Consider the following 14,549-nt stretch of genomic DNA (forward strand, 5'->3'; position numbering starts at 1 on the left):
CTCTGTATTAAATATATTTGTGACAAAGACAAACAGCGTCATCCAGTGTTTGTGTATAAAATACACACCACAAAAATCCCATCTTCATTACCAAAATTCCGTAACTGGGTGGGTGTCAATGATTATTCCAGTGACATAATCAAGTTTTAACAAGCTTACACCGTCTTTAATTCCCAGTGCAGCTTGAGTTATCAGTCATGAGAATTTGAACTTTAATATAATTTGTATTTGTTGGAGAAGGGTGCTTCATCTTTTCCCTCTGACTCGCAGCTTCCAGAAATCATCAATTACCAATGCTTGCCTTTTTATGCTCCTTTCCCCACCCAATCATTTTATATAGTCTCTATGTCAGTAAGAGGAAGGAGGCGATTGTTTAGCAAAGGGAAGTTATTTCTACTTTTCCCATTTTAGTCCATAAAGCAAATGTGTTGAAATGTTTTTAGTATACAAAAAGTGAAACAATGGAGGGTAAAGTCAGAGCATGTGGTCATTAACTCAGACGGGAATACCTGTCTTGCTTTTATAGGTGGCAAAAGCTACTAATCCTTCAGTCCAATATTTATTTAGTCCAAGTTTTGCTTTCCTGGACCCTTGCTATGCATCTCCCCGGCGCACTGCTTATATATTCCTGGCCCTTGATGTATTCCTGGCTCAGGAAACAAGTTTTAGTGGCCCGCAAGGGCTGAGTGAGAATTGACAGTGTGTGCCAGAGTGAGAGTGAGAGGAGATGCAAGGGGGGGCCTGTTTTACTTTGTAAGGTCACTCAGAGTACATCTGTATGGAGTGGGAACTCACTCGCTTTCACTGTCACAACCACTCACAACAGCCATCTGTAATGTTATGTGGAGCACTGTGTCCCTTTGTCCCTTACACACAAACACACACACAAACACACATATGCAGGACAACACACATACCTACTTAAAAAGGTGAGCATACACGTGCATCAACATCCCACCTGTATGCTGTGTCGCTGTTCACATGACAACAAATGAGCAAGCGCGAACACATATCGTCATCATCACGCCAGCTTCTAATTGCAACTCCATGTGTTTCTCATGAAAACGTTGTTTTAGGGTTTTATTCCGCTCGGCTGTCAAACAATCCAGCCCTGTTTTGAAATATAATTGTGGGGACCATAAGAGTTTCAAACCCAAACCAAAACATCATGGCGATCCTGGTTTCTAATGTTTCTAATTTGTTAAAATATGCTGAGTGAATGACAAAAGTAGAAGTGCGAGCTGCCAAGAAAAACATATCAGAGGCCGCGCCGTGTGGAAATACAGAGTCTCTTTTAGAAACATGATCAATGTAACCTTTGTTACAGGAAGGCGAGGGAGAGCGAGGGGCGAGTGGGAGTGAGGGGGCCAAAGAGACAACTTACACAGACACTTGTGTACATGTTTATTTATCACCATATCCTCTGTGGATGCAAGGGTCAAAGGAATCCTCCAAATCAGAGCTGCCTTTTGGATAAGTATGCAGCACACAGCGATATAAACTGTAGATGTACACATGTACTGTTGTGGTGAAGCCAATTGCAGGGCGAATATGTCGGAGAGCAATTTTGGTGTGTCAAAGTGTCAAAAGTGGAGTGGAAGAGGAGAGAGGTTTAATCATTCGCAGATGGGAAGTGGATCTTTTACTTCTCATTTATGCTTGTTCGCTCCCAGGCTGGACCAAGAAGGATGTGTAACACCCCCCCTCACTTCCACCCCTCACTTTTCAACCCAAAACTAACATACAGCCTGGAAATGATGTGTGTGCAATGGAGAGAGAGGGAGAGCAACATTCAGATGGTTGCAACATATCTCTTCCACCCCACCCCCGCTGCTTTCTGTTACTCTTTCCCTCACTCTCTCGTTCCTTCCCCACATATCTGTTTCGCCGAAGAATAACATACAAACCCTCTGTGAAAGGATTCATGGTTTATTAAACCAGAGGTCCTTTTCCTGTTTCAACACGGACAAGAACAAATAAATACCACCATTTGCTTTCTCTCCCTTCTAAGCCATATAGCTGTCATATTTTTTATTTTTACCTCTGCCAAGGAAGATTTCCTCACTGTGGGTTTATTTGTTGTTTTTATGTGGGTACAACCTCTTGTCATGGGTTCTTGATGTATCAACCTGGATTTATACCTGGAAGGATAGGGAGGTAATCATATGAGTGCATTTATTACCTCCACCAAGTAACCGTCAAGCTATGTGATTTGGGATAAAATCTGGATAAAGGGAATGATTTTCTCTTCGCTGTCGGAGGAACAATGGATTTGCTCACCTTGCCCCAGAATACAAATGGTGCAGTCCAGTACGTCTAATCCTAATTATTAATACTTTTCAACGAACCAGAAAGTAGCCTGCTTCCTCATAAATTGACAGACAAACAAATACAAATACTCCACACATTTTTCCATTGTTCGAGGAATCTATTTTCTCTTTTCCTGATGTCTGATAATATTGAACTGAAGTGAACAAGTTTCCTACCTGAGACAAACACAAATACAATGCTCCACATGTTTTTCACTTTTGTTATAAGAATGTGTATTTTTGCCATTTGAGTCATGATAGAACTATTCTCCCTGCCAGAATCATGATTTATGGTCTCGTCATCATCCTCCATAAACCAGGAAGTGGTCTGTTAATACTGTGCAGAAACGGCCAGATGGAGCGAGATCTTTTTTTTTCATTTTTATTAGTTGTCTGTGCTCTACTTAGAGCTGTTTTAATTGAGAGTGCCTATGGAAGGAAATACCTAATGTTCTGGAAACTTTGTGAAGGAGTATGGCACAGGTCATTCATTTTTGGCTCAAATGCAGATGATGGATCCATCAATTTTTTAAAATGAAAACTCCAATCTGTCAATCAATAAATGGAAGAAACAAGACCCTTGTTCTTCTTTTTTTGTTGTTTGGCAGTTGTCAACTGGTTTATTGCCAGGACATTGACCTCAACTAACTTGTCAAATATTATTTTATTTTATGAGTTGTACCTACAGTATTCTTGCCTTCCCAACATGTTGCCATTAGCACAGTGACCTAGTCATTAGCAGGGGTGTGCAAAAACCATTGAAGGGACAGGTGCTCAAAGTAAAAAGGGACAAAAGCTTGAAACACCTACCGAAACATGCTTTGCTACAGTGTTCCCCAACTTTTTTTGCACCGCGGACCTGTTTAGAGTTGGGATTTTTTCTCACAGACCGGCTGTCAAGGTGTGGCATACAGCAAAAGTAAATGAACACAACCGGCTTAAAAACAAATGTTAAATACATCAACTCACCATAACGCAGAATCAGTGTGAGCCCTGGGCTTGTTTCTTATGTCCAGTCTGCTCCATAATTTTGTCTTTGTAACTGTCACAGCAGAAAAGCCCGCTTCACAAAGATAGGATGTTGGAAATGGGAGCAGGGTAGTCAGTTGATCTCTTTTTCTTTCCAAAAACTCAAAAAAACCTATCTTTTAGTCCAGGGTGCTTGGTCTCCACATGTCATTGGCTAGCTTGTCGCCACATACAGTATTATGCAGAGCGGACTCAGTGCGTGAAGTTACTTGTTGCGATAAACCCGTATTTTAAGTACTATTAAAAGAAGCTTTCTTTTTCTTTGAGGTTATACAGCATTATTTTTAGTCACGTATCGCATATCACCGACAAGTGCATTCTAGTGTTGTTTTGTTTGCGAATGTTTCGTTCAAAAGAACAAATCTTTTCATTGAACGTAATGAACTGAATCAGTTTATGAAATGATTGGTTCTTTGAGCTCGGCCGCAGTTAGAGAGTCGGTTGGGAGCGGAAACGGAACTGCTGCAGAGTTCTGTGCAGTCTTGACTTGTCAACTGAGACGCACAGCTGTTGCGGTGGAGAAGATCCGGTCAATTTTCTAAATAAAATACATTTGACATGCGAAATGCAATACAAAGGAAATTATATAAATTGGTCATTCTTTCTATGTGGCCCGGTAACAAATGCCTCACGGAATAAAATACATTTGACATGCGAAATGCAATACAACGGAAATTATATAAATTGGTCATTCTTTCTATGTGGCCCGGTAACAAATGGTCTGCGGACCGGGGGTTGGGATGGGAATCACTGCTTTACTTTATAACTCATAGCACTAAGCAGTTTTAATATACAGTAATTTAAATGGCATGTGTGTATGACTAGGTGTGTTCCTGCTCTGCCTGCTGCTGGCTTCTTACATGACACAGGGGATGATGTTTATCACGGAGCCCCAGACATGACATGGGGGTAAAAATTAATTGTGGCCACAATATATATATATAAAACGTACACACAAAATGTTCATTTGTGGCCATGAACTAGGTATAATGAGCGCATGAAATCCGAATTTGTGGCCACAAAGTACCTGTGGCTCCATACTAGACCGTTGGGTAAGTAAATCGAAGGAAGGAATGATAAGGTGGAGGTAGAGTCCCAGGGTAAAGACATTGGACAGAGATACAGTTGAATGATTGAATTTTCTTTGAGGCAGAAGCTAGAGCTAAGCTACAATGAAATTCGGAAAAACTTCACATTGCAGGTTATTGACGGGAACAGAAGAAGAAAGGACACTTGCTTTAAGGACATCAAAGATTAAGGCTTGATGTGACGTGCATGCCATTTGCCTACCTGGATGTCAAAGTTGTTCATGGGAATGATATTAAACCCCAATATTAGTATTGTGTTCACGGTGCACCTATTTAATGGCCACAAATGAGTATTTTGTGGTCAGAAATGAACATTTAGTGTGCATATTATATCTAAATTGTGGACTCAATAATAATAATTTCAAAAAATATATCATGTCATGTCTGGGGTTCTGTATATGTTGGTAGATCCTTGGAGCTTTTTTTATTTTCGTTTAGATGAAACACGATGAAAATTGTGAAAATCTTGATGTTAGAAGGTGGTCCACCTCACTGTCTCCATTCACGGCATAACATTGCTTCTCTGTTCTCAAGTAATTTGTCATCATATAGATTTCGTTTTTTTACAGTGTAAAATGAGACACTTAAACAAGAAGGTGTCCGAAACGGACCTACTCCATAAACAAAGGTTATGATTCAAGACATACAGGGTGCTTCTATTTTAAGCGGTGCAACATATTTCAGGCTTTACGGTAATGATGAACTGTACTGATGTGAATTCTGCCACCCTTTCAGCTAAGCAAAAGCTAAGCAAATCTGCATTTTTCAGATAATTGCTGAAATCACTGACTGCACACAGACCAGACAGAGACAAGGCTAGAGAGAGAAAGAGCGTGTAAATTGAGTTGAAGACAGAAAAAGATCAGAAACTGACAGACAAAGAGAAAATTTGGAACAAATGGCGCTTAAAATGGAACAGGCAGTCATTGTTGTTTGTACTTCTCAGTGGGGAGTTCCCACTGGGAGCTCATATTAAAAGTGCATTAATATGTGAAACGCCATTATGAACCACAACGAAGGTTTTGAACAAACGTAACCTCTGAAACCTCCCAGATTATCGCACTTCTAGTCACTTTAAACTGCATACATTTCTTGAAGTCTCGGCGCCCTTTGCACAATGGTCTTTGCACCGGACAATTGCTCTAGTAGTAATTTCAAACTGCTCTAATTGCTAGAGGACTCTGCATCTTTTTGCACAATTGTCAAAAAATAAAATAAAAATTGGACTTGCATTACCATATGACTGGCAACCTTTTATTGCTCAGTGATTGTTTTTTTTTTTTTTTTATGTCTCAAAAGTATTCCCTGTCAATTGACTGTCTGTTGTCGTACTAGAGCGGCTCCAACCACCGGAGACAAATTCCTTGTGTGCTTCTGACATACTTGGCAAATAAAGATGATTCTGATTCTGTAAATGGTTCAGTTAAGATTTGTCAAATTCATCCATCCATCCATTTCCTGTACCGCTTTATCCTCACAAGGGTCGCGGGCGTGCTGGAGCCTATCCCAGGTGACTCCGGGCGAGAGGTGGGCCAGCGGGGCACTCGCCAGCCAATCACAGGGCACATACAAACAAACAACCATTCGCGCACACATTCACACCTAAGGGCAATTTAGAGTCTTCAATCAGCCTACCATGCATGTGGGAGGAAACCGGAGTGCCTGGAGAAATCCCACAACATATAATAATGATGTTAAATATTCTAAATTATTTAAAGTTAAATTAGAGAATGTTGGACTCAAAACACACATAGAAAAAAAACTAAGAGCCGAGAATGAGCAAACACTGCATAAATTGTTAAAATACATCGTAAGGATTAAATATAGCACATCAAAGAGGCTCTTGTAGGTGATAAAATTCATGAAATTAGAGTTGGAAGTGACAGAAAATGCTGTATATGAGGCACATGTCGGTCAGAGTTACGTCAATAGTGGCCCCAAAAAATTGTGACGTGCGAATTGATCAATTTGCATCACGTTTTGCAGAATCACAGAAAAATATATAAATCAGATTATTGTAGGGTTTGAAAGAATAATTCACTTCCCTTGATGTTTTTGACAGTTGTTTTTCAACTGTAAATTTTGGGAAATGTTGTTCTAGATTTGTAGTGCGTGTACTTGGTCGATACGAAAACTTTGAAATCTAGGATACAGTAGGAAATGCAGCAGTTCGATCGCTGTTCAGGATGCATGAGTACACACTTGATCGCTTATTGAGTGACCACTGCCAACAGCCAGCCAATGGCCGATACACATACTGTACATACACATACAGCACATACTAACACCTGAATGGAACAAGAGTGAAAGTGATGAGAAGTGTCCTTTTCACTGGGACATTTATGCTTGGCTCAGACTACACGACAAACTTGGTCTTTCCCGATTGCACTATGTCAGACTACTGGCATGAAATCTTGCCGTATCTCGGTCAAACAGTGACATGTATTCTGATACCACCACATCCCGTCTTTGACGATCACTGGACTTTTTCTTGTCAAATCAAACACTGTCGGAGAGACGGAACCAGAAAACATATCACCGCTCAACGCGACCGGATACACTCGTTACCATGGCGATGACCACAACACGCCACACCAATGTAGTGTGTGTGTGTGGGGGGGGGGGCACCGTTGCTCGGGAGAGGACGTTCATTCAAGGATTGTTTGAGGTATGTTTACTTACTTTTAATATGATACAGCTCGCAAGCAGGCAACAAAACGTTATGTAGCCTAGCGACCTAGTGCTAGCACTAATGGTTGTACTTAAACAACGTTGACCAAGTAAGTATGTTGACAACGGCAAGCACTGGGGGAGAAGCGCTGGTCAAAATACGCAATCCTATGAGTCGACGTCAAGGTGCGCTGTTGGAGAATTGTTGTTGATAGGTCACAGTACACAGAAGATATCCAAAAAATCTTAGGGGTATCGTAGGGCCAAATCGTTGGTCGTAGATTTTGTCACACTTCTAGAAGTTTTGTCGTTCCTGACAAAATATGTCGGGCCCGATCTCGGAACTCGGCTACGATAGCTAATCGGGCAAATATTGGGGATAAAATCCTGTACTCTGATCTAGGCATTAGCTTACTCATTAGCAAATTCCCAGTTTCAGTTCTTATCTTTATGGTTTTTATAAATGACTGTAGTTTCAATATGTTGTGAATCTTTGGTAAAAGGTGTGTGTTTAATTTTTTTTTCAAAAGCTGATCCTTAATTTGTTTGTCCATAAGCATGGTCTGAGGAGGTTCTAAATGTGTCTGCAGAGTACTCACAAATTCAAATATGAACATATTGATGAATAACATATTTGTGCATCAAATGTGCGTACGCACGATTTAAGCACAATTCTTTTATTTAATGAGGCCCATTGATTTTACGGGGAATGAATGTGAAAGCCTTGGAGGAGGTCTCTTGTTTTTTTGTTTTCAATTCTCCTAGTTGTGTTGCCCAGTCTTTTTACTTTGCTCTTTAAGTGTTTTGAACCTCCTGCATGCTAACGTTCTGTTGTCAAGTGAACTTTTGTCTTTGGGACACCAATCAGGCACACAGCAGTGTGTGTGACCACTGAATGGGTCCCTTTGGTTTACACATTGTGTCTGCATGGCCGCCGTGTGTGTTAGAGAGGGCCACACTAGGATAACTCAGGCTAATGTATTGTCCTGAGCTTGCACCCTGACACTTCCCCCTGCTGGCACCTGCCCATTCATTACTGCTAATTTGACATGTTTACAGACCCCCCTCCTTACATTATATACTTAAGGCGATCGACTGACCTTAAATGGAAACACCTACAGCACCGCACCACATCAATACCGCATGAAGATGTTTGTGTCTGTGTTCGCGCACGCTCTCGTGTCTGCACGTAGCTCTGACGCAGTGCATCAATACTGAGTTAGTTATTAGTGGATAATCTGGAGGAGCAGCTGAGTTATTTCTACCAGCATTAGGGCGATAAGTGTGCATAATGCGACTAAGAGGTCAACAATTCAAAGTAATGCAAGGTGTGTGTTTGAGTGTGTGTGTGTGTGTGTGTTTGGATCGGAGGAAGATGCAGAAGATGTGAAAAAGATCCAGATAAGTCCTCATTTCTTTTGTTTGCTTTTTCACATATTCAGCACTTAAATACAGCATTGTGTCATTAAATGAGCAATCTTGCATTGTCTTTCACTGATACACAACATTAATCACCAATTAGCTTGTCCTGCGACCGGCCACCTCTCTCATTAGAATATGATGGAAAATAATGGTAGTTAATGATGCTTAGGAAACATAATTAAATGACTGAGATGTAGAACATGTGGACGGACCGCGGTGCATCAATCAAAGAAGACCCTGTCAATCCAACGTTCATTGAGAGTGCACAGACAAAAAAAAACAACTATGTGCGTGCACATGTATGCGTGTGCGTGTGTGTGCCAAAAACCACTGGCCTCGATCACGACCTCATTGGGGGAAAATGAAGGGAGGATGTGTCCCCATCACAAGATACCATTGGTGCTTCAAAGTGTGAATGACATTAATATGTACCACAGTCACTTGGCCTATCTAGCTGTACTAGAACAGATGAAGAAAGAAAAAAAAATAAAAGGCGTATCTCTCGGAGGTAGCTGCTTCTAGCCCTAATTAGCATCTGAATAAATGGAATAAATAATCTACATTATTTATGGATTTGCCTTTATCATTAATCAACATAACAAAAAGCGTGTCTAATATGCTCGCTGAGCGCTGCGGTGGGGGATGTATATGGGGGAAGAGATTGAGAGAAAAATAGTTTTTTGCTTTAGTAGAACAATAAAGATAAGTGTCCTAACATGCTTGCTGAACACACACACGCACACTTTGCAGGCCTCCCCCTCTCCCTCTCTCTCTATATATACGATAAAATCTATCTTTGTATCTCTATCGCTCTAACATCCATTACACACCTCAGCCCCTCACCCTCCCCACTCATTAGACCACTGCACAGTAAATTAGCGGCAGCAATTACAAGGCGTATAAAGCATGGGCTCTGCCGGTTTCCCTCTGACAGGTACCACACAGATCATAGACAGACATACAGAGTCACCGCCGTAATTACTGTGGGAAACGACCACACACCCTCATAAGTGAGAGCACAAACCTCAAATGTGAGTGCACGCTCATCCACCGTGTAACCACGGAGCTCAAACGTGCTCTGTCTTACTGACAGCCAGATGTAGAATGGTGCTTTGTGCACCTGCAAAAGCACCATAGACGTCTGTTTCTACAGGAGCTGTCGCAGTACGCTTTAGTCCTGCCAACCACAGTATGGTTCAGAATGCTAAACCCTCATTTGGCATGGGTGTGTAGTTGGGATGCCACACAAAACAACAATTGATAACCTTAATAGCAGTCATTTCTTGCTAAATTGATCAATACTTAACGGTATTACATTTTGGGATCATATGCACTGGTAGTGTAGTGGTAGATGCTGCTGCCTTTCACGCAGGCGGTGCGTGCTGGTTTGAGTCGCGGTCAGTGGACCAATTCCCTGCCACTGCTCGTCCCAAGTCTGAATGAAACAAAGGCAATTGACCTTGTAAATTGAATTCAAATATTAGTTTCTATTATATGTGTTTGAAGATAATTGGGCGGCACGGTGGTCGACTGGTTAGAGCATCAGCCTCACAGTTCTGAGGACCGGGGTTCAATTCCCGGCCCTGCCTGTGTGGAATTTGCATGTTCTCCCCGTGCCTGCGTGGGTTTTCTCTGGGCCCTCCGGTTTCCTCCCACATCCCAAAAACATGCATTAATTGGAGACTCTAAATTGCCCGTAGGTGTGACTGTGAGTGCGAATGGTTGTTTGTTTGTATGTGCCCTGCGAGTGGCTGGCAACCAGTTCAGGGTGTATCCCGCCTCCTGCCCGGTGATAGCTGGGATAGGCTCCAGTACGCCCGCGACCCTAGCGAGAAGAAGCGGCTCAGAAAATGGATGGATGGATGGATGAAGATAATTGCTGAAAAAGTGAAAAGACTAAGAACTCTAGTACTCAGTTGTGGAGATATAGCATTTTGGTGTTTTTCACACTTTCATGTTTCCTGATTTTTTTGGGGCGCGTCTAAAACGGCGCAGAATGAGTCATGATGTCTGGTTTGAGTTGCCTTTTATTTGTTATATCAGAACTTGTGTTGCTTCGTTTGCATCAGCAGTTACCTGACATAACTGTGACGTGCAGTTACTTAGCCAACTTTGGCTACACCACAATAATGCATCTTCCCTTCGGAAACTCTGCTGGCATCATGGCCATGAGTGCGCGCACGTCACACAGAGAAAAGCAGAATAGGGAGGAAGAGGGAATTAAAAACAAAAAAAAACAAAAACATGAAGTCCGACTTGACAACCAGCATTGGACCGGGCCTTTGTGCTTGCATTAGAGTGCCTCGTTGTCGGCTGTGACTGTGCACGTCATGAAGAGAAGGCGGAAGAGGGAGTTACTACGTTTTTTCCCCAACGTAGAGTGGCATTCGGTGGGATATATTCCAGCCGCGAATATTTTTTTTGTCTTAATCATGTATTTACGTGTGAATGCCTACAGCTTTTGAGAGCGAAGTGAATTGATTGATTTTCGTGATTTTGAAGCATCATTTTACATATTTGACAATGATTTTAATCATTCAAATTTGACAGGGTTGTTAACACTCTTCTCTGTGGTGTATCAAATTTAGAAGACATTTATTACATTTATTTTCACTTTACAGGCACTTTAAAACGTTTCAGTATTTTCATACAATACTTATTTGTAAGCGGCGGCACGGTGGACGACTGGTTAGCACATCTGCCTCACAGTTCTAAGGACCAGGGTTCAAATCCGGCCTCCCCTGTGTGGCGTTTGCATGCTCTCCCCGTGGCTGAGTGGGTTTTCGCCAGGTACTCCGGTTTCCTCCCACATCCCAATAACGTGCATGGTAGGTTAATTGAAGACTCTAAATTGCCTGAAGGTGCGGATTGTTGTTTGTTTGTATGTGGCCTGCGATTGGCTGGTGACCAGTTCAGGGTGTACCCCACCTCTCGCCCAGATTCAGCTGGGATAGGCTCCAGCACGCCCGTGACCCTAGTGAGGATAAGCTGTGCGGAAAATGGATTGATCGATGGATGGTCTGAAAATTATTATTTATTTACTACAAATAATGTATCTTTGTTCATCTATCTAGGCCAGCGACGTATTGTGACAGGCTGACCAATGCTTTTCCACTAGATGGCAGAAGGTACGTAATTAACCTGTGTGTCCATTGTTTCATTGTTGTTTGGTCTGTGTGCAGTGGTATTTGCTACTGTAAAATATGTGTCTTGGCTCAATAAATATTGTGGAACACTGAGTTATTTAGTCAACCAATCACTGGAACTGTGCATATTGATTCCTACATAGTCTGTGATTGTAAAGTGCTTTGATTCCCTACCTATTTATGTTATTGTACCACTATATAACGCGTTTAATATGTTCACATACACCCAACAAAAGTTATCTCATAAGACGATGGCAAAGGGAAATACAGTATAATCTATCCAAAACATTGATCAACAAAGTTTACTCAGCTCGTTGTTGCAAGACGTGAAAATAAAAACCTAGAAAACCTTTCAAAAATGTCTTGCACCATGATTAGGCACCATTGGTATACATTGATCATGGTTGTATTTAGAAAATCTCAATTATTCAGTTGCTCTATGTGCCCTCAGCCCCTGTAAACACTGAAGAAGGGCAACCTTGTAGAAAGAAACACTTAAGCTTATTGTTGCTGTCCAATGAAAAGCATCAACCTCCAAATTTAGATTTTTTCCCCAAAACACAAAGGAAATTAGTTTTTGTTGTTTCAGATAAAACTATGCTGCTCATTGGAAAGTGACAATACATCACAATGTATTTGTTTTCCTCTTAAGCCAAGTACATATTATTTAAAATGCCGACACGTCTAATTATTGCACAACTTTCCATACACTTGAACAGTAGCTGATCCTGGTGTATTGATACCTGTCCAACATGCATGTTTCTAGAATATGGGAGGAAGCTGAAGTGTCCGTGTGCCCTCACTTATGTAAGGCCAGATACCGGTTTTTATGCTATCTAATTATTCATATACAGTTTGCCTTTCACATCTGCATATACTGTATAGACACAATGTTGCTTTCATTGCCTGATGTAATATGTAAAGATATTTTTTTGGAGGCTTTAGTTTGCAGCTGTAAAATTGGAACTTTCGCATTTGCAGAACTATTGAAAGTTATTTCGGTTCTATTTGATTATAATCAATTCTATGTGATTCTATTGTTACCCTTGACAAACTGTATACTGTCCTATTCTCAGCGTGTAACCTGAACTGCTTGGAGGAAACAGGCTCATAACAGATATTAAGTGTGATGAGGAATGCAGCTCTTTGTCCATTGTATCTATTTTCCCACACGGAATATTATTCATATTCATTCCTTGTCTTTTTGCTCACTGACTAGCTCTGCTTCCATTGTCAAACCCATCCCCGACTACCCCCCCAAAACCCCTCATCCTCTCCTCTCCATTTCTTTCCTTTCTTTATGCGGGATCCCCATGGGGGATTCCTGTTTTTGCTTTCAAATATATCTCTCCACCACCCTTCCTCTCTTCATGTGTCCATACAGAGGAGAATGTGCAAGATGGTGCGGAAAATATGCATTAATATATTTCATCAGGATACTAGTAGCACAGAAACACGTGAAGAGCAGCACTCTTGATGTGTGCTGAGGCTGTTGGTGCCTCTAGTTCTCCAGGAATAGTGTCTTTGAATATGATGTCTCGAGAGGCAGCTGAGGTCTGCCCCGGGCCTCCCGCTCATATTGTCGTCCTCCACACTGACCACTCTATCTGGCCGTGCAAAGCTTGAGCAAAATGGCTTCACCTTTTGTCTTGGTGTATTTATGATTTATGTGTGTCTGCTCAGATGCTGTGCGAGTGTGTATGTCTGCAATTATGGAGTCCCTGTTGATGCTTGGCGCACCAATCAAAAACATTAGGCTCCACCACTTAATGTATTTTTCTCTGTATGTAGTCACCTCTGTAATTCAATATTCTACCTCTTACAGCTAAATCATGCACACCACTTTGCTGTTTGTCAGCAAACTATCAATTCTCTTATTAGACATACAGCTCTGCACAATAATAAACCTGCAAGCGATTAGAGAGGTCACACAGTGTTTACAAATCCTTCATTCATCACTACTTCCAGGTTACCCTCCCTGAGCGCTACAGAAGCCTCCAGTTACCACAGAGACCCCGCAACACTCGGAGGTCAGCAGAATCCTGGGATCCGCTAAGGTAATCCAATCGCGGCCTACCTAAATTACATATGCAAAAATAAAAAATAAATAAATTTTCTGCTGATGACCGGGTATGCAAATGATGACTCAATTATGGTGGGCTGGTCTGTTTGAAATTAATAACCTTGGAATCATCAATATGTTTAGGAGGAAACTTGTCAGGCTAACCATGTTCACCATGCCATCGCTAATGCATTAATGAATTTGGTTCATTAGAGAGAGAATCCTCGTGATAAGGGGGAGGGGATGGAGACCTGTTCTTGACTTGGGGAATTATCTCTGCAACTCCTCTTCTTGTGTGTTAATCTGATTTAGCAGATCATCGTTCCCCTTCAATCTACAGAAAGTCAAAATGACAATGATAATAGTAAATATTTCAAAAATATAAATCCTTGTTGTTGCTCTAGTAAACAGTTAATTGCAATAGAATACCAGTGCATGGAAAGAACCATACTTGGTAACATAATATAGTAATAACAAAAATGTAGATTTCTACATGCTTTAAGTTGAAATGTATAGCAACAGGCCTCTGTAAAGAACCGTGTTTTTGTTTGTGTTTATTGTTGTATTTATTCATTGCAAGAATGTGCTGGTTTTTCAGGTTTTTCTTTTGGGAAGTTTATCTTCATTAGCACTTTTAAAATCAGTGAAGAAAGGTAATGTCACATTGAAAATAAAATACAATGATGGAAATGTACTCCTACAACATTATTATTGATGTAATAATAATCCATCCATCCATCTACTACTGTATACTGCTTGTCCTCATCAGGTAGCAAGAGCACAGGAGCCTATCCCAGCTGACTTGGTGGGTTACACCCCAGGA

Source organism: Phyllopteryx taeniolatus, chromosome 10, assembly GCF_024500385.1.
Source record: "Phyllopteryx taeniolatus isolate TA_2022b chromosome 10, UOR_Ptae_1.2, whole genome shotgun sequence".
NCBI lineage: Eukaryota > Metazoa > Chordata > Actinopteri > Syngnathiformes > Syngnathidae > Phyllopteryx > Phyllopteryx taeniolatus.